Raw genomic sequence first — 27,980 nt, 5'->3', positions numbered from 1 at the left:
GTTATCTGTAATAATGTCCACTGCAATAGTGTCCCATTTAACTGTGTCCACCCTAATAGTGTCCACTGTGAAGGTTTCCTCTGTAATGGTGTTGACTGAGAAAGTATTTACTGTAATGTATCCACTGTAATACTGTCTGCTGTTATTGTGTCCACTGTAATGGTGTCTATTGTGTCCAACAATAGATGATTCAAGGGAATTCAATGTTTGCTAAAAGATTTTGCTGGAATTCAAATCTTGTACAAAATAATTGACTATTTATTTGCTGTCATGATCAGGGTATTAAACAATGGAAAAAAATCAGTGTCATTAACTGTGAGACTCCATTTCTGTTTTGTGTCTTGCTATGAGGGTCACATCTTCCTGAAGATTGAAATAATTATCATTAATTCTTATTCCTTCATGGTTCTGTGTGTTATGTAAACTGAAATGATGAAAAGAACAGTTATAATACTTTCTTTTGAAGTTTTACTTGCCAAAGTTTATTATTTACGTATGGGTATAGTGAACCGAAGCTTGGGGTATATTGCTGTGATGTTTTATCACCTCAAAGTTTATTATTTCTATGTGTGTATAGTGAACCGATGCTTGGGGTATAAGGCTGTAATGTTTTCTATGTGTGTATAGTTAACCAATGTTTGGGGTATAAGACTGCGATGTTTTATCACCTCAGAAGTAGTTAATAATGACTTCTTAAAACTTTGATTCTTCAGGGTCAGAGAGACGACAAAGATTGATGTCCAGAAATTAAATAGAAGAATAAGATTCCCATCGTAAAATGAAATCTTCAATACCCTCCTACTGGTATGTTTTAATACCAAGGGTATATTATAATGAAGGTTTCCAGCCTTTAATTTTGTTTTTTATAGGATTTGAATGAGATATTGTTCCCCCGCAGTGGGTATTGTGGTGTGTTGTCTCGCTACTTGAAGCTGACATGTGAACTCAAGTGTAAATAACGTATCGCAATACATGACCACATTGTGAAATGTATAATAAAAGGATTTTTTTTTTTCAGATCAGAAGGAGTGAATGTATTGTACCAAAAGATGAAGTGTGTCACTTTTTGTATTAAAGTATGTAAAAATATTTTAAATATTTAGTCTTTTTGTCCTTGTAAGAACACCTAAGTAAACTTACATAAAAGCATATGAGGACTTAAATATTGTTAAGTAAATAATGTGTGTTAAAATTCTGAACATAGATAAATTATTTGAACTGTTCCTTTAAAAAATATAACATTGAAAAATCAAATATGACATGAAAAGATTTTAAATAAACGACATGGTACAGAATGTTAAAAAATGGAACTGCATTTCATTTTCTGAAATTTGATACTTAGCAACTGATTTTCAAATGGATATGATTTTTTAAATGTTTGACACAAAAGAAAGTCAATTAAAAGAATTATAGCTGAAAAAGCAATTTTTCAATAACAATCTCCACATAAAGCGGTCTTGTACTTAATTTCGGACATATTGCTATTACTAACTTAAGTAAAGAAAATGTTCTTTACAAAAATCTATTCAAGCACCATAGCCTATGCTATGATACTTGTAATTTTATCTTAGTATGTAAACTGTAATATTCCTTTTAAAGAAATCATGCAATCACACTAAAATAAAATTATGTGTTGTGGATTGTACTAAAACATTACATAAAAAAGCTGGAAATGATCGTAACTAATAAACAAATGGCACCCCAGCACATCGACTTCTGATTTCACAAAAAATCTTACGAGAAAAAATACTGAGAAGTCATGAACATTTCAGTATAACTTGCGATCAATTTTTGTCGTACGATTTTTCTGAAAAGACCCCCAGTAAACCTGTACTGATTTCTTTTCATATTTGATATAATCGAGTCTACGGTACAATCTGACTTCTTTCTCCAAATGATAAAGATCAGTCTTGTGCAATAAGATACAAGTACTATATATTCCCTGATAATCAGGATAATACGTCTTATCTCTATTTGCCGCAATTACTGGCCTTCACAGAAGGTTCTGACGTCATAAGTGAAAAAATCTAACGCAACCATGGAAAAGTGATAGTTATATGACATCAATAGTTCAACAGAAGAATCATCTCAGGTCAAGAGTCAGAAGATTCTGATGAAAAGATAAGTTATTTGTGAAAAAGAAAATACATGTAATTTTATAAAAACTATTTCAAACCAACATAAACTTCAAATAATTGTCATCATATATGTAAAATAATCCATCAGATTTGACAAATTAGAATCGAGAAGGAGGATTTTAAATGGTTCATTTAACCATGATCACTTGTCTTTTATCTATTAAAAGTTAAAATCTCAAATTTGATCTAAATGCATTAATCAAAAATTTAAAATATAAAAATTATTGTGTATTAAGAATCATTACAAATGCATCGTGTTACATGTAGAAATTGAATGACTCAATCGAGGAACCATAGACAACGTATTCAATGTTGTCAATATGATACAGTATATATTAATGTTTTATGAAGTTTATGACTCAAAAATGATATGGTCTTATAGATTTACAATGTTTTTTGTTTAGAAAAAACTAATTGTCGAGCCTTCGACTTTAGTCGAAAAAGCGAGACTAAGCGATCCTACATTCCGTCGGCGTCGGCGTCGTCGGCGGCGTCAACAAATATTCACTCTGTGGTTAAAGTTTTTGAAAATTTAATAACTTTCTTAAACTGTACTGGATTTCTACCAAACTTTGACAGAAGCTTGTTTATGATCATAAGATAGTATCCAGAAGTAAATTTTGTAAAAATAAAATTCCATTTTTTCCATATTTTACTATAAATGGACTTAGTTTTTTCTGCGGGGAAACAGAACATTCACTCTGTGGTTAAAGTTTTTAGAATTTTAATAACTTTCTCCAACTATCCTGGGTTTGTACCAAACTTGGACAGAAGCTTGTTTATGATCATAAGATGATATCCAGAAGTAAATTTTGTAAAAACAAAATTTCATTTTTTCTGTATTTTACTTATAAATGGACTTAGTTTTTCTGCGGGGAACCATTACATTCACTCTGTGGTTAAAGTTTTTAGAGTTTTAATAACTTTCTTAAACTATCCTGGGTTTGTACCAAACTTGGACAGAAGCTTGTTTATGATCATAAGATAGTATCCAGAAGTAAATTTTGTAAATAAATAAATCCATTTTTTCCATATTTTACTTTTAAATGGACTTAGTTTTTCTGCAGGGAACCATTACATTCACTCTGTGGTTAAAGTTTTTAAAATTTTAATAACCTTCTTAAACTATCCTGGGTTTGTACCAAACTTGGACAAAAGCTTATTTATGATCATAAGATTGTATCCAGAAGTAAAGTTTGTAAAAAGATTACTCTGTTTTTTCTGTAATTTACTTTTAAATGGACTTAGATTTTCTTACAATCATATAATAGTAACAAAAGGAATATTTTATTGATTTTTTTTCTCATTGTTGTTGAGCCTGAGATTTACAGCAAAAATAGGCGAGACACTGGGTTCCGCGGAACCCTTACAAATTTTTTATAATATGGGCCACTTTTAGTTTCTACGCCTTTAGGTTGTCTGCTTATAATGAGACCATGATTAGACAGTTTAGTATATAAGACGATTAGATTAGAATTAATAATATTTTAACCAGCGTTTCTATTTGCCTGAAGTTTGTTTCTTAAAGTTGTTAAAAATGATTCAAGCCGATTTGTTTTTTATTCTAATTCATGAAGTATTATTAATATGTTACCATATATAGTATCAGATAATACTAGCTTCAGACATTTTGTAAATTTAAGAAGTTTTAATTCATCTTTTTGAATTAATAATCCAAATTTGTTCTAAAAATAGACCATATGTTACTATAATTATCTACCACCTACTGCTTCAGAAATAATGATTAGATGTGATATGATCTTAATTGGTCAGAGTCGGACAAATTAAGGTGAGAGAGGCTCATTTATAAAAGGAAATGCTTGTTTGATATGGGATGAGAAAAATTCCTGGGTAAGAAACGAAGGGTCATTGAAGTGTCTGGGAGTTGAATGAAACAAAGTAGACGATGTGTTTTAGCATACAGTCTTGAGTTATATAATACAGAGCAAAATAATAGCCCTCAATTGTTGAAGCAAATTTAAGAATAAATGATGAAATTGTTCAGTACTATTTATATTAAACTAGTATTAAAAAACAATTTAATTTATAACTTGCATCATATCTCAAGCATTATACAGCAAAATTATAATTTTTATTGATCATAATCTTGTTACTTAATTCTAAAAAGAGGTTTGCAGTTTGGGTCATTGTCAATGGATTGGAGTTTTAAAGGTACAACTTTTTATAAAATCATTGAGACTTAAATTCATATTAAACATTTTATATAGCATCCATATAATATACCGGTGTATATATATATATATATATATTTCGATATATTGGTCAAATTTTCCGCTGTAAATTTCTGCTCTTGGTTATAATAAATTACCTTTCCTGCTATGCTGTCACTGTTCTTATATGTCACAAACTTACAACTCTTGACCATTAGTTTTCCCGGCTCTTATATGTCCTTTTTGTCACCCTGCAGTCCAGTCATATGATTGTCACAGCAGCTGGGACACTAATTAACCAGAAATAGAAAGTCGTGTTTGATAAATTCCTATCAAGTTTTCAGTAGAATCAGTGACACATTTTGATGGTGGTTTATTTGCTTTCTATAGAAGAATTAATTTCTCCATTAATCAAATAAACACAATTTGCCTGATGTGTAAATCTTCATTATTTCTGCAATGATAAGAAACCTTTACTTTTGAATTACTGGTGCTAGCTGTGCTGGTCCTGTTATTACAGTTCCAATTATCAGATATTTATTTGCACAAATTTGTATCTTTCATTGAACAGACAGAGCTTAAGTAAAAATATAATTTGTTGGCAAATATATTAGGTATGCGTTTTCTTTTAGAAATGTAGGGAGTAAAATCATTTAACCAAGCTAAAACATACAATTGTTGGCTATAGGAAATACAACATATTGTCACTTGTGGATAAAAATTGCATACACTTTTGGAGCACCTGTAGTCATAAATATAAGTAGATATGGTAACTGGATTGCCAATGAGAGAACTATTCACTTGAAACCAAACGATTGGGAATGACTCGAATGGCACTGTCATCCTTCAACAATGAGCAAAACCCATACTGTATAAAAAGCTACACTACAGTTCAGGTGGATTTTGATTTGTCCACCCTTCCACAGTGGGAGTAAGCATCGGGTGGGCAAAATTTCTAGCTTGTCCACTCTGCCCACCCATAGGAGTGGGCATGTTATTTCTTTGTTTAATCAAAAGACTTGCAAGTACAATCAATTGAAAAAAGTAGATAAGCATTTGTAATCAATATTTTTACAAAAAAAGAGATCATAGCTGGAGTCACAGGGCACGGGTCAGCTGTCCACGGTGGGCTGGTGGAAAAAGCAAAATCCACCCAGGCTGTTGTGTATTACCTGCATGACAAAATGATTGGTTTTTAGTTAGGTTTGTGTTGTTCAATTTTTACATGCCACATATTTACATTAAAAAATGCATATTGAGGCTATAAGAAATAAAAATTTGTGTCTTTTTTTTTATCATTTCTATACTCATGTGACATGATACAACAAATCTGAACACAAAAAGACTCTTGCATTTAACTTTTCTTGCAGACAGTATGGTCTGATACAAAGATTTTTGCCTTTTTAGTGAAAAACGTGCATGCAAATTTAGTTTCAACAGGCTTATATTTAAACCATTTGCTATCCTACAGAAGAAAAGAAAGATATTATGTGAAATGGAACAGGTACAATAGACATTGTAAAGTGCTTTTGATACAAATTTAGTGAGGTCTTTATTATGGACTTCAAATTTTATGTACCAAGCTCCCCACTTTTGACTTCATCCAAACAGGACGTTAGACAAGGGTCATTTATACAACACATTTTGCACATATTGTCTGAGATAATCTTCTTTTCTGTAGATTCAGAGTTTATAAATAAGTAAAAGAACTAGATAAAGGTATAGAAACACAAATATTCTAATTTTCTAATACTATATGCAACTAAGGTCCAACTATATTTAGTGTATGGAAATATTTTATAATATGCAAGTACATGCAAGTCTCACAGGTTTTATTTGACCTTGTTCTCATTTTCACGGTTCATTGCTCAGTGTTAATTTTTTGTGTTCTGGTCTGTTTTTCTTAAACTGTAAGCAATAGGTCAACTATATTTGTTGTATGAAATAATTGTAAGCTGTACATGTCTGCCTGGCATGGTTCATCTGACCTTGACCTCATTTTCATGGTTCGTTAGTCAATGCTTAATTATCTTGCTTAAGTCTGTTTCTTAGAAAGTATAAGCAATATTTAGTGCATTGATGATTGTAGGGTGTACATGTATTTCTTGTTTGGTTTATATGACTTCATCTTGATTTTCTTGGATCTTATACTTTAGCATACAGGAGGATTGTTTATCATAAATCCAATATTGTGTTCTAAAATAGTACCCCAATATAATAAATCAGAATCTTTTTAAGTATAAAAAAAAATAAATAAACATATGAACACAGAGTATTAGTACAGGATCACAGGGCCTTTCAAAACATTTCTTCTTATAGAAAATAACTCATTAGGATGATATAAAGCTTTACATCTATAGACAACTGCAGTGTATCATGTTGAGGACTGAATGAACATTGTCGTCTTTATGTCTTTTGGTTACTGTAGAACATTTTCCCAGGCCTTATACCTCATTTTAATTAGTGTAAAGTGTTGGTTTTTTTTTTCAAACACAATGACTTCTTACAATACTTAATACAAACAAAAAATTAAGTTCAGTTTTTGGCAGTAGATGGAACTGGACACTTTTATATATTTTTTGCATTATAAAACTGTCATATAGAGGAGACAAAGACAAAAGCAAAAACAGAAGAAAAGGATACCTTGAGAAACATAGTTGAGCCAGACAAAATACATTTGTAAGGTGAAACAGTTGCACTATATTCAATAGTGTTTTGGTAAACGCCTTGAAATATAGTCCTGGAAATCTCTTCTTTCAATTTACTACTAACTTGTTATTCTTATATTTCTACTTAATGAAATGCGTATTATAAGTATAAACATCCTTGATTTTTTATTTTTCATTCATGAAATTTCACACTTTATAGGGAGTGTTGAAATTAAAGTCAATCTTTCTTTCAAGGTCTATGATGGACATTTATGAACATTTCCTACAGTGTTATGAAATCCATTATGCCTTGAAAATCAGACCTAGTATAAACTGACGAGCTGACACTCCAGCCCTTTTGTCCAAACGTGACACTAATTATAGGCTAGAGTCGCCATAAATGAAGTCACTACTCTAAAGGAAAATTAAATAATAATAGCAGTACATATTCATTACTAGTAAATTTGGTTGACATTATTAAATTGAACAAGCAGGGTTTAAAATACATAATGATTGTTAAAAGCATCCAATTAAGTAAATTTCTATTATATTGATACAAGTGAGTGCCAATCAGGCAAATTAACATTTAGTAATCTGTTCTGTTTAGTAAGTGACTTTATCTTCTGAAAGGTTAAACTGGGCAGAAGGGAGCCCTTAAATTAATAAGTCTGGCTGTAATCTTTGAATTGGAAATATTTCGAAATAAATTGAATTTGTGAAGAATGATTAATTTTCTTCATCAGAAGTAGTACCAGAATGACAGATAGTTACAAGTAATCATATTTAACAGGGAAAGGGAGAAAATTGTTAGATTTTAAGCTTATGCAAATGTTTAACTAGGATTTTATTGCATAACAAGGCTGTCACAAAAATAATGATTTACACATTTTTGTTACTGATAAAACACCAACTGATTTGTTTCTAAAGTAAAGGTACATTATTTAATTTTATTCAATTTTATAAAAGTCAGAATTGATTGAAGATTAAGGAAGCTGAATGGTATTTATAATCATCAGCTTTGTTAGGCAGCAACCATTTGATTTTCTGGGGGGGGCTATGGTTTTTTTCTGGACAAATTTTTTTTTTCGCCATTCTATTTTTTTCGCGACAAGTCGAAAACAATTTTTTTCTTTCAATTTTAGCATTACATATAGTGGCAGCTGAGGGTGAAACAAAAAAAATTTTTTCTCAGAATCAAAAACAAATTATTTTTTTCTCCAAAAACTGGAAACAAACTTTTTTTTCCAAAAAAAAAACCATAGCCCCCCCCCCCCCCCCCCCCCCCGAAAATCAAATGGTTGCTGCCTTACCCTTTACCTTTGATTTCTATATTTGTACTTTTTTTTTGGAGGGGGAGGGGGGTGTTAAGTACCTTCTACCTTGTTGTACTTCATTGATTGTTTTACCTTCAAAGGAGCAAGGTTTAAAAAAGTAGACATAATTCTTGATTTATTTTTTTTTTGGCATACCCTGCCTTGGCACCTGGAGTTGGTTTTACAATGAAACTTACTTCATTGACAATTCAGTATACTTAAGATCAAACTTGGTTGTAAGTTTCTTTGTGAGATCTGAGATGGTCACTTGCTCATGCAGTTTAAGTATTCTATGAAGTGTTTTAAAGTAGACTGTTGTTGCCTTTTCTATAGAATTTTTACCATGGTATTGGTCTCCTTTTGACTTGCCGCATGAAGTTGCAAGTTGTTTTTATAGTTCCTTTTGTATCTTTAGCCTATAATTTATAGAAAAAATCTGTTTGGTTAAGCTTTTATTTGCTTTTAATTTATGAGTTGCATGTTCCTCTTGTTAATTCATCAAATTGTCATAATCATGCATTTTCTATAATCTCATATTGTCGCTAGTGATTTTTTGGTTCCTTAATTGACAATAATACATGAAACAGAATTGTATATGGAACAACTCAAATCACTTGGTACAAATTTTGAAATAAAAAGTATGACTCACATCTGCAACATTTTTTATCACTAAAGTACAAACGATAAAGGGCTTTTATAGACTTTCACCACATTAAGAAATATCTTGGAATAGAACATGAAATTGAAATTTGCTGGATTGGAAAACTTGATTTAAGATTGTTTATAGATATTGTCCATATGAGTGGGGCTATGGTAAATCAATTACAGATTCCAGACAACTTAACCTTCCTTTCCCAGACTTGATGATTCACGGGGGGGTCTCAACATGGGATTTTGGGTACAGTTGTGCAGCTGGGATTTAAAAAACACCCCCCATTCATATATTGAATAATTGTGAAATCCCTACCTATACATATATTTCACAGCGAAATCATAACCCATTCATATATTTATGACCCATTGATATATCACAATCGGTCAATTACTACCTATTGATATATTTCCTCGGTAAAATTGCCCCCCATTCATATATTTGATGGATCAAAAAAGGGACCCATTCCAGCGGCACATATGTATATACCTTTATATAGGAAGAGACCCCCCCGTGTGATGATTTAACTGAGAAAAGTAGGATTGATTAGGAGTTTCAAAGCATGTCATATTTTCTGTTTGGTACAGAAATTTAATACCAGACATGACAGGTATCTGTTTAATAATACAAGGCCATGATTTCTCCTGAGATTCACATATTCTGATTTAATTTTCTGTCCATTGATTAATATAAAAAAAAAATTAACAAGATACCAAAGGGACAATAGAAACCCTAAAAATGGCCTTTAGATGTCTTTTAACATGTTTTTTTTTTTTATTGGTTTGTTGTCTCATTATCCTCATTTATTTATATCCAAAACCTTCGCTAAATGAAAAAAGATGAATAAGTTCATAAGTTCACCATTTTTCACAAAAAACTACACAGAAAACCAAAAATATGCAATACTAATACTATTAAAAAAAAGGTGTTGAACTCTGGGAGGGTCAGCTGTTGCTAGTCTGTACTAACTATATTATGAAAAGGCCCTATTATAATTGCAGTACAACTCTGATATTTATTCCAATTAAATTATTTAAAAAGTCCTTTACCTTACCTTGTTTACCTTATTTGGCATTGCAATGTAACTGAGTCTGATTTTAAATTTCCAGGAGTGTCTTATTATTTTAAATAAATAAATTTTGACCTTGAAATGCTTAAAAGTGTTAATTTTCCTTTTTTTTCCATTTCCAACCTCCACTCACTCTTACAGTGGTTGTGCTATATTGAGGTTACTAAGGCGTTAATGTGGTCAGAAACTTAATTAATGACATTTTACAGAGACATGTAGGCTTATTTCCTGTTTATATTATAAAAAAATCACAACTGTACAAACAATTTCCTTGAAAATTATTATTTTGATTTTATTTTTAGTCTGATAATGGTCTATTGTTATTTTGTTATTCAATTTTACTCCTGTTAAATGATTTTATCTTGTGTACTCACCATTTTTTTTTTTTATCTGAAAATGCCTGTACCAAGTAAGAAACATTGTTTTCCATTGGTTCTGGTAATTCTTAGTGTAGGCTTTAGTTTGATTTTGTCAGGGTTTTTTTTATACTTCCCCTTTTTGAAATTATCTTGGAGTTCAGTATTTTTGTTGTACTTTTTATTTTCTCAAAGATTAAGATTAAAAGTTCCAAAAGTGCAATTTTGATTTTTAACCGGATTTTTGTGACAAAAATGTCGGTTATTGATTTGGGGATGTACGGCGGGCGGCCGGGCGGGCGGGCGGCAATCAAATGTTGTCCGTGCATTAACTCATGAACCGTTCAACCAAAGCTTTTAAAATTTTAATATGTTATTACTGACAACTATACGAAGGTCAAGTTCAATAATGGCGATTTTGACTTTTACCGTTCAGGAGTTATGGTTCTTGAAAGGCGGCAATCAAATGTTGTCCATGCATTAACTCATGAACCGTTCAACCAAAGCTTTTAAAATTTTAATATGTTATTACTGACAACTATACGAAGGTCAAGTTCAATAATGGCGATTTTGACTTTTACCGTTCAGGAGTTATGGTTCTTGAAAGGCGGCAATCAAATGTTGTCCGTGCATTAACTCATGAACCGTTCAACCAAAGCTTTTAAAATTTTAATATGTTATTACTGACAACTATACGAAGGTCAAGTTCAATAATGACGATTTTGACTTTTACCGTTCAGGAGTTATGGTTCTTGAAAGATTGAAAAATGGAGTTTTCAGTCGTGTCCGTACATATACTCATGAACTGTTCTACTAAAGCTTCCCAAATTTTAATATGTTGTTACTGATGACAGAATGAAGGTCAAGTTCAATAATGACGATTTTGACTTTAACCGTTCAGGAGTTATGGTTCTTGAAAGATTGAAAAATGGAGTTTCCAGTCGTGTCCGTGCATTTATGCATGAACTGTTCTAGCAAAGCTTCCGAAATTTTAATATGCTGTTACTGATGACAAAATGGAGGTCAAGTTCAATAATGACGATTTTGACTTTTACCGTTCAGGAGTTATGGTTCTTGAAAGATTGAAAAATGGTGTTTCCCGTCGTGTCGGTGCATTTTCTCATGAACCATTCAACCAAAGCTTTTGAAATTTTAATATGTTGTTACTGATGACAAAATAGAGGTCAAGTTCCATAATGACGATTTTGACTTTTACTGTTCAGGAGTTATGGTTCTTGAAAGATCGTAAAATGGCGTTTCCATTCACGTTGTTGCATTTACTCGTGAACCATTCAATCTAAGCTTTTCAAATATTATTATTTCAAAATGCTGATACTGATGACAAAATGGAGGTCAAATTTGATATTGATGATTTTCACTTTCACCATTCATCAGTAATGGTTATTGTGATATTGCCAGGACACAAATAAATGTAAATAAATCCGGTTTGCTGTCGTTGTGACAGCCTCTTGTCTTAGAACATATTTTTTTAACAGCAAATAATAGAATTAAATAGACCTGACTACTTTTTTGAACATATAAATATTTTAACATGTTCATTTATTCTGCATGTAATCTGATGTTGTAATTTGAATGATGCATTGTAAAGAATGTCAATAGTCTGTATTATATTGACTGATTTCAGGATTCTAGTTCCAATGACTTAACACCTACAGATTGAACTTACCGAACTCCCTCAGAAGCTCAGAAACAAGGATTGTCTATACATCAATTTTTAACATCGCTCTCTAGTTGTGAAAAATTCAAAGATGATAGCTTTGTCTTGTTATAGAAATGGACAATGCTTAAATATTGATTTGCAATGAAGTCAAACTAATACTTAATACTTTGTCGAAGCTGCATGTTATTTATAAACACTGCTTCCGAAGAAGGAGAAAATTGGTAATCTTTATATGCAGTGATGCAACAATCCATTATAAATTAGTAATTTGAATGAAGATTAGCAAGGAAGATCTAAAGTAATGGCAGCTTGCACACAGCATCTCTCAATGTTACATAATCAGATATCTGTGGAAATGAGATCAATGTTAATGGATTTAGATTTTGTTTAATGCATGTTATACAATATAGATTCCACCACTGCATCAAGTGTGTAGCAATATTTCTCCACTTGATAAAGTTAGAAATGTGAGGCTTGCCGAGTTTTTTTAAATTATCAATATATATCAATATATATCTCTGGAGAAGGAAGAAATGAGTTGTAATACACAAGATATATATGTTGGTGGAAACACTTCTAAAAAAATCAATAAAATTTGATGTCCTAATTAAATTTTGACCAATCAATTCATAGGAAAAGAGGTTTTCTCTAGCAATGAGAAATATATTTCTCACACTGATCTGAAAAATGTGAAAATAGCATTAAAATTTGAGAAATTGACAATGTTCACATGTTATTGTTAAATGTTAAGTTGATAAATTACATAACTGTACTTTAAACACTTAATTTTAACCCTATCAATTAAAGTTAGTTGACCTCAGACAACTTCAACTGTTTAATGTATGCACTTTTTATGCACATCATTTTGTCTCATGAATTTGTCTTCCTGAACTATACATCTTGAATGGAGGTTATATGTTCTCTAAAACATGCTGTGAATGTTGAAATAGATATCAGGTATGTGTTCTGATTACAATGAGGGTCTTTGTAGATATTAGGTCTAGGTGTTAATCTTTTGAGACCCTTTGCCTCTAACCCCTAAGGTTGTGAGTCGGAACTAAACTAGAAATAATGTGTGCTTGTCATGTGAGGGTCTCTGTAGATATTAGGTCTAGGTGTTAATCTTTTGAGACCCTTTGCCTCTAACCCCTAAGGTTGTGAGTCGGAACTAAACTAGAAATAATGTGTGCTTGTCATGTGAGGGTCTCTGTAGATATTAGGTCTAGGTGTTAATCTTTTGAGACCCTTTGCCTCTAACCCCTAAGGTTGTGAGTCTGAACTAAACTAGAAATAATGTGTGCTTGTCATGTGAGGGTCTCTGTAGATTTTAGGTCTAGGTGTTAATCTTTTGAGACCCCTTGCCTGTAATCTCTAAGGTTGTGAGTCTGAACTACGTAAGCGTAGGTGTTAATGTGTGCTCGTCTATAATTTTGCCAATTATTCTATCTAAGGTTGATGGTTCTCAGCTGGAACTCCTTGGCTACTTCCATGAAATAAAAAGATGCTGTTGAATCTGATGTTGGAACTCTAACAAACGAACAATCAAACAAACTTTTCAAAAGAAATCTTTCATCTAAATTAGTTAAGAACTTGAAATAAGATAATGAATACCAGTTGTAATCAGATACATATATATAGTACCAGGAGTCCAGGTGTACTCCTACTATACTAGAGCTAGAACTCAACCTTTTCAATAATTAAGTAGCACACTTGCCTGTTGTCAAAGGAAATTTGAAGACAGGTTGTTGTAAAATTTGAAGAACTTTGAAAGTGATCATATGATAAGGTCGAAGTGTCTCAAAAATGTTTAGAGTCAAATTTACAAAGGCAGTTGAGATATATATACATAAGAGCAATTAATGTAACTGTATTCAATGCAGTTATGTTTTATTTCACCAGATATTTTAATCTTGTGATATCAAAATGAAAGGAGATTAAGTTTTGTGTGAATTCATGTTTCTATATTTTGATAGTCCTAATTGCTACAATTCTATCTGGAACTATCTGCATCTTTTTTGGTTAGTTATACATGTATTAACAAGGATTTTTTATAAATCCTGGATATAAGATGAAATGGGGAATATGTCAGTAATGTCAAAGAGACAACAACCTGACCAAACAGCAGATAACAGTCAAAGGCCACCGATTGGTCTTCAATGTAGCAAGAAAATCCTTCACCCGAAGGTGTGCCTCAGCTGGCCCCTAAATAAAAATGTGTACTAGTTCAGTGAAAATGAATGAATTGAGATGTCGTTTGTTGATTTCTTTGTTATTTGGTTGCTGCCTACCCCTCTACCCTTGAGAAGCTACATTTATTGTTTATAATCCAGACTTTTTTACTGGTTCCAATTCAAACTTTATCTAGTTGTGGGACCCTTTTTTCAAATTCCTGTATCTACATAGGTAAAGGGCAAAAAGAAGGCAATAATAGGACAAAATCACACTGAATACTGGTTTGGTCTTATTTCTTCTAGTGTTTGTTGAAGGTTTTTCAGGTATTGGTTATTCAGGTAAAAATGGGCTGATCAAGGTTCATTGACTTGAGTCACATACACATTCATTATCTACATGTAGTCTTTCACATGTAAAATAATATTAGAATGCACTAAAGATGTGATGAATTAGGAGTACTTTTGCCAATAATTTCTTCATAGCAGTAATTGTTTTATTTTCATAGATTACAAACAAAAGTTGTCTTATTTCTTTTATAAATCAGTATTTATGAAAAAATCATCTGGAATTATCATTTTATGTTTCATTTACTGTAATAACAAAACAATTATTATTTTAGATAGACATTGATTTAGACTAACAGGTTTAAAAGCTAGTTGTCATTTTTCAGGAGTAGAAAGTGTTGATTCAAATTGTAGTGATTGATAGAAACAGAATTATACAGTAGCCAGATTGTAACACTGTAGACATTAATCAACACTTTACATTATATATTTTTGTTCTGACACAATTCAAGATTTCAATGTTGTGTGGTAAACGATTGGTTGAAATTATGCTGAAGTCAAACGCACCAATCTGTTAAAATTTTGCTTGTTGAAATTGAAGAATTACTGGGATTGATCAAGTTTTGTGAGACATTATTGATATGGTGTTTTGACTGGTCTTTGTGTTACGTCAATCCTAATCCAAATATTGGATGTACCAAGAATTTACTATACAAATCCTTGAATGTACTTTTATTTCATTGTTAAGTGTCTCAATCTCAGTTTTGATTTTAAAATTCATGTAAATATACGCTTCTTCATTAATAAATTTGGGATTCTTAGATTCCTAAGTTGACCCTATATGGATTTAAACATATCTTAGGTCCCTGCTATCAAAGAAAGTTCAGCCAGGGCAGTTCTAAAAAAGTATGGAAGGTCATACATGCCATAAAGAATGGTGGTCACCATCTTCACTACAGGTGGGATTTGGGGTGAAGGGGTTAAGGGTGCTATAAACAGTTTCGTATAAAAAAACTAGGGGTTATTCCCCGCCTAAAAATAGACATGGAGGGAAGTCCCTTTTTATCAACATAATTGGTGAAAAAGTATCATGTTTTTTGTATTTGGTTGTAAAAATATGTTAATTAACTTCAATTAAAACAGGTTGAATGATTAAAATTATTTAAAAAATTAGATTAAATATACATGTTTTGAGGGGAGACAACACTGTAAACATCCTGTTTATTTGGCAGTGAAAATTGAAAACTTATTTGCAGCCACTGTAGCTCTTTTCGGAGCAGGCGAAGCATGAATTTTTTTGAAAGACAAGGTAAAAATCTATGAAATTCATAGTTTTGATTATGTAAAATGTGCATGTATAATGTCTTGTATAATGGGTGTGCACATGACCTGATTTCATTTTTTTTAAGTTCAAATAAGGCAATGTTTTTACCATTTTCTCTGGATAAAACTTTTTTATACTATTAAAAGTACACTTTTTTTTTATTCCATTATAAACTAGAGAACATTCTGTTTCCAGTGATATCTAGTTTTATCGGCAATGGACATTTGAGCGCATTGACAGGACATTTGAGCGAAAAAAAAAGGACGTTTGAGCGCCAAAGTATAGGACATTTGAGCGCCTAAATTTTAGGACATTTGAGCGAAAATAAGAATAAGCGTAGGACATTTGAGCGAAAACAAGTCTTGGATAGAGAATTGTCTTATTGGCAATCACACCACGAATATAGTTCATTAAATGAGGAGTTTACCAACAAAAAGATTAAAACATATTTTAATTGTAAAAAACAAAGCACTAAAAACAAAGCACAGTCATAAAACAGGAGTTTACCAACAAAAAGATTAAAACATCTTTTAATTGTAAACAAAGCACTAAAAACAAAGCACTGTCATAAAACATAAAACTCGGCAACGGCATTATTTACAAGTCTGTTCGGGCTTGGAACTTATATCCCAGGCTTCTGACATAAAAATCCCTCGTAATTTCCTGCTGGCAGTATTTCGAATGCAAATCCCGGAGATTCTGTTCCTTTTATGTAAGTCACAGATTGCAATTTGATAATAGTGTCAAGGAAAATATAAATTGATGGATGGCTGTGATAGAACTGCTCGTTATAATGGGCATGAAATGATTCGGGCCCATTGTTAGTACGTTTTAACGAGGATGGAACTTCGGCCCAGAGATGAGGGGGAAATAACGATTCATCTGTTATATAAGTATCAGTCAGGTAATCTGCAAATTCTATACAAGGCTTGTCGTTAGGTACAACGGCCATAAAATCTTCTACGAAACAGTCGGCTACTTCGTCTGGAGCTAAAAAGGCTATCCCAAAAATCCCTTTAAGCCATTTACTAATGTCTGAATCAAGCTCTTTGTATTGTTGACTAAGTCCAACTTTCTGGATTTTTCGCCACCAGGCTTGGCCTAAGTGAAACCTACAGCATTTGATCTCTATAGACGGGAAAAAATATTTATAACTAAATCTTACTTTTTTTTCTTACTTTTAAAAAAAAATCTTAATTCGTGTAAAATTATCAGGGAAAATTTCGCTCAAATGTCCTGTCTGAAAACTCAGGTAAGGTTAATATCCCGGCGCTCAAATGTCCTATGAAGTCGGCGCTCAAATGACCCTATGTGCTTTTTTCTTTTTCGCTCAAATGTCCTATGCCCAGTTTTATACAAGTATCTTTATTAATCAGTCCACCACTAAGGGTCACTTATGCATGGTCCCTCAAAATATGAAGTCATAGAAAAAACTGTTGATTGCACCCTAAGGAAATGTGGTATGATTGTCAATGAAACCTGTAACCTATATAGACCAAAGGATGTAGATGTATGTAATAAAAGGTTACTGTATGACCTTCAATAATGAGCAAAATCCATACTGTATACTGTATAGTAAGTTATATAAGACTTATAAGATGAAATGTGAAACAATTCAAACAAGAAAACCAAAAGCCTGGTGTCACTCACTAAAGAAAATGTCTGTTTAAATGATTAAATCCTTTTTCCTAGGAATATTTTAATAGAGTTATTTCTGTTTCATTGAAAATTGATATTTTTGAATCTCAATAGAAATTTTATATGAATTTATAGGGTAAAATATATATTGTCAAAACAAATGTTTTTAAATGTCACAAATTGTGTGATATGATCATATTATTGTATATTTGTTCTAGTTATCACACGATTTGTCTGTATAAGAGCTATACAGTTAAGTATATAAGTAGCGACACATTTTCTTAAGATGTTTTTTTTATCTTTTCCAGATTGCATAACAAGTACGATGTGGTAATTGGATTTAATAAGAAGTAAACAAGTTATTACGTTGATAGAACTTGGTAAATGATGGTACAACAATACGACTTTTCAGGAGAATCGTAAGTAAACAAGTAGTGATGTCATAATTACTGTAAATTGTCCGTAATTGACTGATCCTGTCAGGTCCCAGAATATTTATCAGGCAAAATCAATTACGTCATTTAAAATAGGGGTAATAAGAACTCTCTCAGAGAACAAAGCTTAATTGCTTCACAGTTAGCTTAAATCAATTAGATGTTGTTGTAGTGGGGAAACAAGAACATCCGCTTCATTATTGCAATGAGTTCTGCTACTATTTGTTATTAACCTGTTTCATTTGCAAGTAATTGTAACCCTTTGTAATCTTTAAATATGACCTTTTGTTAATATCAGGTAGAAAATTATCGACAAATAGATACACAACCATATTTGCAGATAACCACAATGTAAATAATATTAAGTAAATATTAAGGACTTGAGTTTATGGGTAAAACACATTATCTTGAAGTGCTTCTTTACATATTTGTTTTGTATCTGCAGGTGGAGTACTTGTATAGGCATGTTTTATAGGTTGATGGTCAGAATATCGTATCTTGGAGGAAATAATATTACGGATATTAATGTACTTACTGTTTTTTTCGCTTTTACATGCATCATATATTAACCAATGTATTTTATTAACCAGAATTGACGTACATGTATAATGAATGAGCTACTGCAATAGAAAACATCAAAAAACGATTTTATACAAAGAAATAAAAAGTTAATTTTGTACAAAGAAAGTTTCTTAAGTATCTTAAGGATGTATGGGAGGAAACCACTTTAAAAAAAAAGGGGGGGGGAGATAACTTCTGGAATGCATTTTTTTTTTATTGAATTGCAATACCTAGATAGATTTCAAAAATTAAAGAACTTGGCAATTAGAAGGGAATCTTTAAAGAAAGAAAAATCCTCATTGGAAAAAAACTGAATAATACACCCAAAAAGTCATTTCTTCTAATGGTTAGAGAACCCCTTTGAAACAGTGAAAACACATTTATTTGCCACTCAAAACATATATGCTTATGAAGTGCAGTGAGATCATTATTGACCATTCACTCTAGCACATCGTTTTTAGCTATAGATCACAGTACAGCCTTCAAAGTGAGCTAAAGAAGGACCCAACATGACAAAATGTAAAGCAATTCAAAAGAGAAAACCAACTGCATGATCTAAGGTGATCCAGGGGCCTGAGGGGCCTTTCATGGGAAAATTTGGTTGTATATATAGGGAATCACTGAAGCAGTACTGGAGCACACCCCCCCCCCCCTCTTTCTGTCAGTCAGCGGGCCCCCCTTATGAAAAGTTCTGGATCTGCCACTGAACTTCTTCATTTATGTACAAGTCAGTTAATCAAAAACAAATATGATAGACAGCAACCAACAACAAAATGTGAATAACAGGTTCCTGAATTATATTGTAAATTCAGGACCACTTTGTTTCCAATGATATAATACTATAACCATTTATTTTGAGGCTTTATCATTATCACATCTGCCATAGAACAAATTTCTGTTGTTATATACTATTTCCCCCTTTTTTCATAGGTGATTCATTTGGAAAAGGTATTAAAGTTATTTTTTTATAGTTTTCATTTATTTCATGGACATTTAAAAAAATTAGTGGATTGTAGTGTAAATGATTTTCAGATTTACCACGCAGACTTCAGTTTCGAGGTATTTTGAAAGAGTGGGGGGATAGTTACCACAATATAATGTGCAACTTGTTGATGCTAATTGCAAAATTTTCCGTGACAAATCTTGCATGGGCAATTGTGCATTATCTGACCACACAGGATATCTCTACATGTATTTACACATTATTCTTTTTAAGATAAGACTTTAGATGTGACATGTACATCATGTAAAAATCACGTGACAATTTTAATGAAGAGTAATAAAGTAGGAGTGATGCAACACCCCTGTATAACATGATATGCGTCTTATAAAACATTAAACATTTCCAAAACTTACACGGAAATGAAATTGCAATAATCCTCAAATCATACGTTTATAATATAATTAATCTCATATTTCAAGGAAAATGATGAATATAAAGTTTGGGTCCGTTTGTAACAATTGTTTTAGGAAAGTGGGTATACTTGACTCAATGAGAGGATATCCTTTAGTACTTTAAATAAGTCCATTCATTTATATTACTATTTTCACAATGAGCGGAAGAGGAAAAGGAAACATAGAAAAAGTGGATTCTCAAAAAATAGGTCGGGTCAGGAGTATGATGAAAAAACTTTTTAAAACTCATTCTGCGGATGTGAAAATAAAATTATCTGATACAGTTCTTTTTCTAAATGGTACCAAATGTTACAAACTAATTTTGGTTTCAGAAAGGAATCAACTACTTCCTTTGAATTGTTATGAGTCTAACAAATATGAAAATATAGATATAAGCAAAATGGAAATGTTGAATGATTGCCAATGGGAAAAAATGCATTTCTACCCACAAAAGCCAAAGGACAAGGATATAAACAGTTTACTATACAACCTTCAACACAGAGCAAAACTCTTACTGTAAAAGTAAGCTTTAAAAGGCCCATGTATAACAAATTGTGAAACTATTTAAAGAGAAAATCAACAGCCTAATTTATTCTAAAATAATTGTAGCAGACAGCAGATAGAGACATGGTAAACTTCTAGAGGCAGCAACACAACAACAAAAGTTAAGCAGACCTTGTAAAGGTTCTGTTAGTTTATATTCTTTCATAAAATATATTCACCCTAACCTTTAGTACTGCTTAATGTGAAATATAAGGAGTCTGATTTTTATGCTCCATTTATGAACATTATGTTTTCTGGTCTGTGCATCCATCTGTCAGTTTTTGGTAAAGTTCAATCAACTTGAAACATAGTACACATGTTGCCTATATTATGATCTTTCTAATTTTAATGCCAAATAAGAGATTTTACCCCATTTTCACGCTCCATCAAACATAGAAAATTATAGTGCAGAAGGAGCATCCGTGTACTGGGGACACATTCTTGTTTTTCAAATTTTACATCACATATGAATTATGTGTGTTAAAAAAAGCAGCTGGATCAGAATATGCAGTTAGAGAAGGAAGAATTTGAAGGATAAGATTGCTAGTCTTGGAGGATGTTTAACTAAGTTATAAATGATAGGAGGTATTATCTGAGGATGTTTCTCCTGAGTGGGAGATAATTAGACATCCTATTTGAGGATGTCAGGATTCCAAGTCATGCATACATGAGTTGGATGATTCTTGCAATTTGAAAAGATTCAAAATAATTTAAAGTTCTCTGAAAAAGATAAGATGTTCATATGCTATCAGACACAGGGGTGAAAATTTACTGAAAACAATGTATGCATGCTGTCTTATCCAGGGGTTGGAAACTACTATAAAAACAAGCTATTTGTTTGAAGTCCAACCCAGGGGGTTGGAAATCACTGAAACTATCTCACCTAGGAGGTTCAGACAGACAAGAGTATCTCAGTCAAAAGCAACCATCCAAATTTTAATCAATTGCAGAATGAATAAAAAAAATTCTTCTGCCAACTTCAAAGGAAATGCATAAATCATAATTACAATAACAACAAAAGCTCATAACTTTTAAAATTTCAATGAAATTAAAAAATGGAAAAAAAGTGGGAACATTATGCTTACAACAATTTAAGTATTTCTCAACAGTCATTGAACATGTAAACTGTGGAATTTACTCTAGGTTATATAATATACAAGTACTGAATCTGTCTTAAAAGAATTTAACTTTCAAGTAGTGTTTTTGTATGATAATGGAGCATCTTCATTATACTTGGTATTTTTATAGCATTTCTTTGTAAATCACAAGTGTTTATTTGTGTTTGAATATCAGAGGAATTTAGAAAATTTGTTAATTAGGTCTTAAAAATGATCATAAAAATTTAAATTATCAAAAAAGATATAGGTTCTGTTGAGCAGGTAATACACATTCTTCTGACAGAAGAATATTAACCTTTTTTGAAGGACAGGAATAAGACACTAACCTTTTGTCTTCTGGAGGGTATGGAAGTTTTTTGGTTGATATTTTTTTTCAACATTTCTTGAGAAGAAGTGAAGAAAATGTTTGTTTCCATTGAAAATTTTAAAAAATAGTTATAATACAATACAAATTGAGTTAAAATAATTTCGATTCCTGTATGGAACTTTTTTTAATTTTTCTTTATTATTGTAAAATCAAATTGTCTTAAATGGTCACAGGTTTAGCCTTTTCCACACATAATATGAATGGCTTTGCCTAGCCTTATCAAAAGCTCTTTTTACAGAAAATATTATGGTGACTTTAATCAGTGATATGTGGTAGGGATTATGATTCTTGATGCCCTATTTTAAATGTTAGATTCATTAAAGATGAATTAAAAGATAAAGAAAACAATCAATCTTTTCTATAGGTTCAAAAGAAATAGCACCAAGGAACATTTTAATTTGAACATGAACTAAATAGCCACAACTTTTGAAATTTAATCAAATTAACCACAAGTCACCTCACCCCTCTTAAGAATTTTTGAACTTTGATTGTTCGCCTTCATTCAACAGTGTTCTATTTGAAAATTATATTAACTTTATTGGAAATAAATTAAAGATCAATCTCATACATTATACAATACAAGGGAGATAATACCCTTTAAAGGGATTTAGAAAGCTTTTAATTGGTCGAAAAATTGTTTATTTATTATTTATTTCTTATCTTAAATAGCCATCAAGATATCAAGAGGTGTCCTTTGTATTGTCACAATTAGTTTACTTAAAACATTGTATTATTGCTTGTATTTGATGTCCACTATGGCCAATTCCTTTGATCTGACCTAATTAAGATAACAATAAAAAACAACATACAACCACATAGATAATGTCCAGTTTTACATCTAGCCAGTGGTCATTTTGAATGTTGATCCCTGATTTATTACCTACGTAAATGTATTTAATTATCTATATCAGTTGAATGGCTTTATAAGAACATTACCACAGTATGACAAGGTACTTACTGGATAATTATTACTTGTCAATGGTATATTTTTGTCCACAAAATTCAGTCTTGCAAGACTGTTTCTACCACAATGTTATTTCTTACATAATGATCTACTAATTGTCATATAATTGTCTGGTAATGGGTTTGGGTAAGAAGGGTATTTCAATTAAAGGAAGGGTTCAGCTTGTTGGATTTGATATACAGATATATGTCTAAGTGCATCGTGATGTTCTAAACCACATCAGAAGTAAATAACTAGGGCACCTGGGATCCTATATAGTTATAACTTGGGACCAGAAATATGTCAGAAATTTTAAAATGAGTTGGAATCCATAATGTTATAATTTGTCTTGTCTGTCATTGTTCCCCACCACTTGACAGTAGTAATTATTATGGTATATTAATTCTCACTACTAAAACCATATGCTAGAAGAAAAAATGTTTTGAATGAATATCCAGGTTGAAGAAATGGTAAAAAAAAAACCCAGCAAAAACGGAAACTGTTAATACATTGTAGTAATACAAACAGCTTAGATTACCCACAATTCCAGGGCACTGTCCCCCGATACTATATCAGTTTTAGTATCCAACTTTTACGGTATACTGCAGTCTACAGAAAAACCAAACATGTCAGAACAATCGTCATTGATTATGACGTTAAAAATTTTATGAATATGAAAATATTTCTGTGTACCAAATTGGCTAATTTCATTGAAATGTGCTTTCATTGTGGGACTAATACATACATATAAAGGTATTGGTTCTAGATTTACCCAACCAAAAAGGTAAAAGCAGGCAATGATACTCAGAGGACGTTTTAATTTCACATACTAGTACACAAAAACATGGAAGTTACATCCTCCCCCTCCCCTTCAAGATACAAGGTTTAAATTTTCTTTGAAATTGAACTTAATTTAACATGGAACAGTCCTGTTATTATGTTTGCATATGCAAGTGTTCTCTTTAGAAAACAAAATGTTTTATTTCATAGATGAATTTGCAGGCGTTTCTCTTAAATAATAATAATAGCCTAAAACTTGACATCTCTCTTGTTACAGTATCGTGGGTTTTAGATTGCATGAAAAATAATAAATCCCTTTATTAAAAAAGATCCATCAACTCCAGACTAAACACAAACTACTCATCCCAACACAAATAAAATTAGCTTTTACATCAAATTCTGGTCACATATCTCTTTTGTTCAGTCTAAACACTGGTAAGATTACACTGATTAAATTAAACAGAAATAATTGATAGAAAACAAGTTTCTTTTTGTTGTGTAAACAGGCCATGATCTTCTCTTTTTGTTGTACAGACAGACCATCATCTTGTAAATTACATCCAGTTTATCAAAGTAAATAAGAGAATTGTCCAATACAGATCAGTTTCTGTACCTTTTATGTGATTAATTTCTCATGGACCACTTCATAGTTCTTTGAGATAGATTTTCAGCTGATATTGCAAAATTTGTCTTTGCTAAAATATTTTTGTAATGAAAATACTGTAGATTCATAAACTTTTGCATGCATTTATTATTGTGATTTCAAGAAATGTTGCATATATAAGAATAATGCTATTGTAATTTAGATTGTGATTCTCTAAAAACTCTGTTTTCATTTAAACTTATTAATTGGGGTACAAACTGTCTTTTCAAATAATGGTTTGAAACAATTTTCAGTTTACAGGTGTCATCAAGTTTTTTGCTTGAATATAGATAACATCATGCATGTTTTACCTCCTGAATAGTTACTGTCCTTTCAAGGTTCATTTAACACTGAATCTATGATCATGCAGTTTTAAAACTTAAAATAGGGACAAGATACATATGCAGAAATAAAAAAAAATCAGTCATACCCAAACAGACCAATAGAGAAAATACTCAAGTCTGCAAAATACTAGGGTAAACAGTTCCTTCCCGACACTAGTATTTTTACTAGATGAAATATTTTGAACAAATATATCAATTCTTCAACTTAAGACCCTTTACCCATGATTCTATGATAGGAATTACCTGGCACTTATTCACCTCAATAGGTCATTAACGTTTTACTGCTGTAAATAGACAATATATCAAAGCTATTTTAAGACAATCCAAAGCCTATCTATAATGTTTTTTTTTATTCCCAGAAAGTAAAAAGCCTCCTACTCTTGACATTTGAACCAGACATAAACTATGTATTATCTTTCTTCATGGTCTGGAATATAGATTCTATTATCCCCTTTGGACAAACATTAATTGTTTACTTTAATTCTGAAAATGGATTGAATCCCTTTTTAGGATCAACAAACAATTAATACGGCCATTATTACAGTTATAAAACATTATGAACCAGTTTGATAATAGTAATAACCAAACATATCAATATCCACAGTATATACTTATAAACATCTGACACCTGTATTTAATGTGTTATGTCCACTTGTCAAATAGCCAGTGGTCATTGCTCTGGACATAAAAACATGGACACAAGGCCATCACTACATAAACTTTCTATTTTCTTTGCAGAGACAAAAAGATAAAGTATATTTTTATTATCAAAGCTTTTTCTGATCATTTACAAGATATTTTTGACACTCCATAGATAAAAACAGGGTGTATAAAGAATATTCTGTTGAAAATAATATGCAACTTGTCAAAGGGGCATGTTTTCAAGTACTGAAGTTTTTGTCATTTTTTTTGCTTGAACATGTATAAATAATAAAAATGATTATGAAATAATAAATTAAACAAACTTTGTTTATGTTATATAAACAAGTGTGTTAGCTGTTATCTTTGATATTTCTTTCTTTTAAGTATGATGGATGTCCTAAATTATACTAATTTTATACCGATCATTTCAGCACACACACACAAAGGGAAAGAAAACTCCCTGATCAATATTGTGATAGGACATTCCACTTGGGTGCAAATTTTTTTCATTTAATTTTTTAATATTAACAAAAAGTTGTGATAGGACATCTCACTTGTGTTCAAGTTTTTTTCATTTAACTTTTTAATATAACCACCAAGTCTACGTCACGAGCTGGACTTTTAAAAATGTCTATGTACTCACCATATATGTAGCTTCACTGGGGAGGTGGAGGCTTTGCTAAGAAAGCAGTGATTTTAACTGTTTTTGCAGAAGGCGTTAAACTCCCACTTGACAGTGATTTCAGTTAATATAGTCTTAAAACTTTATTGATATCATAGACTCATATCCCCAGTATGTATTTCTTGTAAGTTAATTAAAACATAGGTCTAATATCTTCTTTTTTTCATAAACTTGGATCAATTCTTTAGTTATATATTTCTTGCCGATAATATTGTTAAATAGAATTATGTTTTTACAAACATTTGTTTTCAAGTGCTTTCTTAATTGGAATTATTTTTCAGAGTGATTTTCTTTGATTTGATTAATTATTGAAGAAACAATTACTTCTAACCCACTGCTTTCATTTTGTAAAGTGCATTGATAGTCAATCTGAAATGTTACAATCAAAATAATCTGAAGAGATTTTCCCTTGACATAAGCCATAATAATGCTTGGACATTGATTTTTTTTTCAATATACCAGTACCTTGAAACTAATTACACATTGCATTTGCTATTGCCTCTTTCCTCCAAACTAGATTGTTTTACTTTGTTTCTAATGAAGTGTTGATTATGCATGATAAGCAACGTTTGAAAAATTAATTTGAAAAATTTCATTTTGTTTGGCATTTTTGTCTGGACTGAACCATTTTCCAGTTGATAAAAAATATCTTTTGTAGAAATATGCAGTATTAATTTTGATCAAGGGAGATAAGTAAAAGATAAGGAAAAGTGATAATGGGAGATAATTTAAAAATATTTAGAAGAAAGTGAGGTTTTGATGAAGAAGCAAAGGTGAGGAAATTAATAAAAAAGTAAATTAAATAAAACTTACGGTAACAAAAGGAGGAGAGGAGAGAGTTGTAAAGAGTATGGCTGAAAGGGAGATATTTATAATTGATGAGTTCTACTATTTGGAGGAGTTTTAACTTTTAATCTTCTGAAATTATCTTAAAGATAAAAAAAAAAAAAAAAAAACAGTTTTCATTGCATGAAATTGTGGATAAAGTTAAGTTTTGGTGAATTTCAGGTCAAGGGTTAAGGTTAGTAGACCACAAAACAAATAAATCATTGGTACAAGAACTTTGATGTAATCCAATTTAAGATTCCATTCATGTGCTTGCATATCATTTCAAAATATTAAGTAGACTTTGAAAAATGATATATATATAAATCCCCACGACTTTCTATTTTGAATTCATGTGTCTTGATTGTGAATACTAACAACTTTGTACCAAGGATATCAATGTTAAATTTATTAGATGTGATTTTTCCATGTATTTTGTGTGTCGAACACCAATAGTAGTAGGTGGACTAGCAATGAAGATGTGTCATACCAAACGAAAACAACTATAAATGTGTAAAGAAATAAAATGTCTATATATGGTTCATAGACTCGTGTTTATAGTGATGTTAATATCAAAACTTTATGATGTGTACTATTGTAGGTTTTTTTTATATCCTTTATGAAAAAGTTATTCAGTTCATTTTCTATCGCCACAGTAAGAAAACACATGTCTTGGTTAAAATTATACAAAATTATAAAAATATACTAAGTGTTATCCTGTCACTAATTTATGATAATTTACATGTTGTGAGCAGTGACGCCAAAATATCAGACAAAAACATATTTTATATGCATTAATTGGTTAAAATCAATTAGAAACACCCTATGTATTAGTTTAAGAAAATTTTTAAATAAATGTATAAACATGAAATTTAATTACCCCGCCTCTGCATAAGATTGTAAATGGTATTATGTTTTCCAGTCTGAGAGTCTGTCAGTGTATCCTGCCTTCTATCCTGTAACAGACTAAAGTTTTTGGTCAAGGTAGTTTTCAAACTTGATACATAATATTATGGAACCTGATGTTCAGTGGTTAGACAGTTGGTTTTCCTGTTTGAATGGTTTTATTCTAGTCACTTTTATGGCCCTTTATAGATTGCTGTTCGATGTGAGCCAGAGCTCAGTGTTGACCTATAAGGATATACTTTTACAAATTGTAACTAGGATGGATCGCACCACATCTTCTTTTTTGTATTGAACTAGCTTTCAGAAACTTTGAAAACTCCCTTAGATAGGTACTTTGATAATCAATAACTA

At 31.3% G+C, this 27,980-nt stretch overlaps 1 protein-coding gene and 1 long non-coding RNA gene across 4 annotated transcripts in view; one reads left to right on the top strand and one right to left on the bottom strand.

Annotated features, from left to right (window-relative positions):
- The window catches only part of LOC143071300 (semaphorin-1A-like), a 120,686-nt gene that overhangs the window by 52,195 nt on the left and 40,511 nt on the right, over window positions 1–27,980 (top strand). The window contains exons 7-8 of the mRNA XM_076245525.1: window positions 1,019–1,076; window positions 17,755–17,865. The gene's annotated coding sequence lies outside the window, so the exon portion shown is untranslated. The remainder of the gene's footprint in view (window positions 1–1,018; window positions 1,077–17,754; window positions 17,866–27,980) is intronic.
- LOC143071302 (uncharacterized) lies at window positions 238–27,965 on the bottom strand. Of its 3 annotated transcripts, none has more exons than XR_012976855.1 (3): window positions 27,604–27,965; window positions 4,468–4,599; window positions 238–424 (listed from the first exon to the last, which is right to left on the bottom strand). It is a non-coding gene; the product is annotated as an uncharacterized LOC143071302 (long non-coding RNA). The 3 variants fall into 3 exon arrangements; XR_012976857.1 differs by having other exon boundaries at window positions 238–363; window positions 27,604–27,959; XR_012976856.1 differs by lacking the exon at window positions 27,604–27,965 and adding an exon at window positions 12,035–12,120.

Source organism: Mytilus galloprovincialis, chromosome 4, assembly GCF_965363235.1.
Source record: "Mytilus galloprovincialis chromosome 4, xbMytGall1.hap1.1, whole genome shotgun sequence".
Classification (NCBI taxonomy): Eukaryota; Metazoa; Mollusca; class Bivalvia; order Mytilida; family Mytilidae; genus Mytilus; species Mytilus galloprovincialis.
The sequence above is the reverse complement of the archived record's forward strand: the minus strand, read 5'-3'. Positions and strand labels throughout refer to the sequence as shown.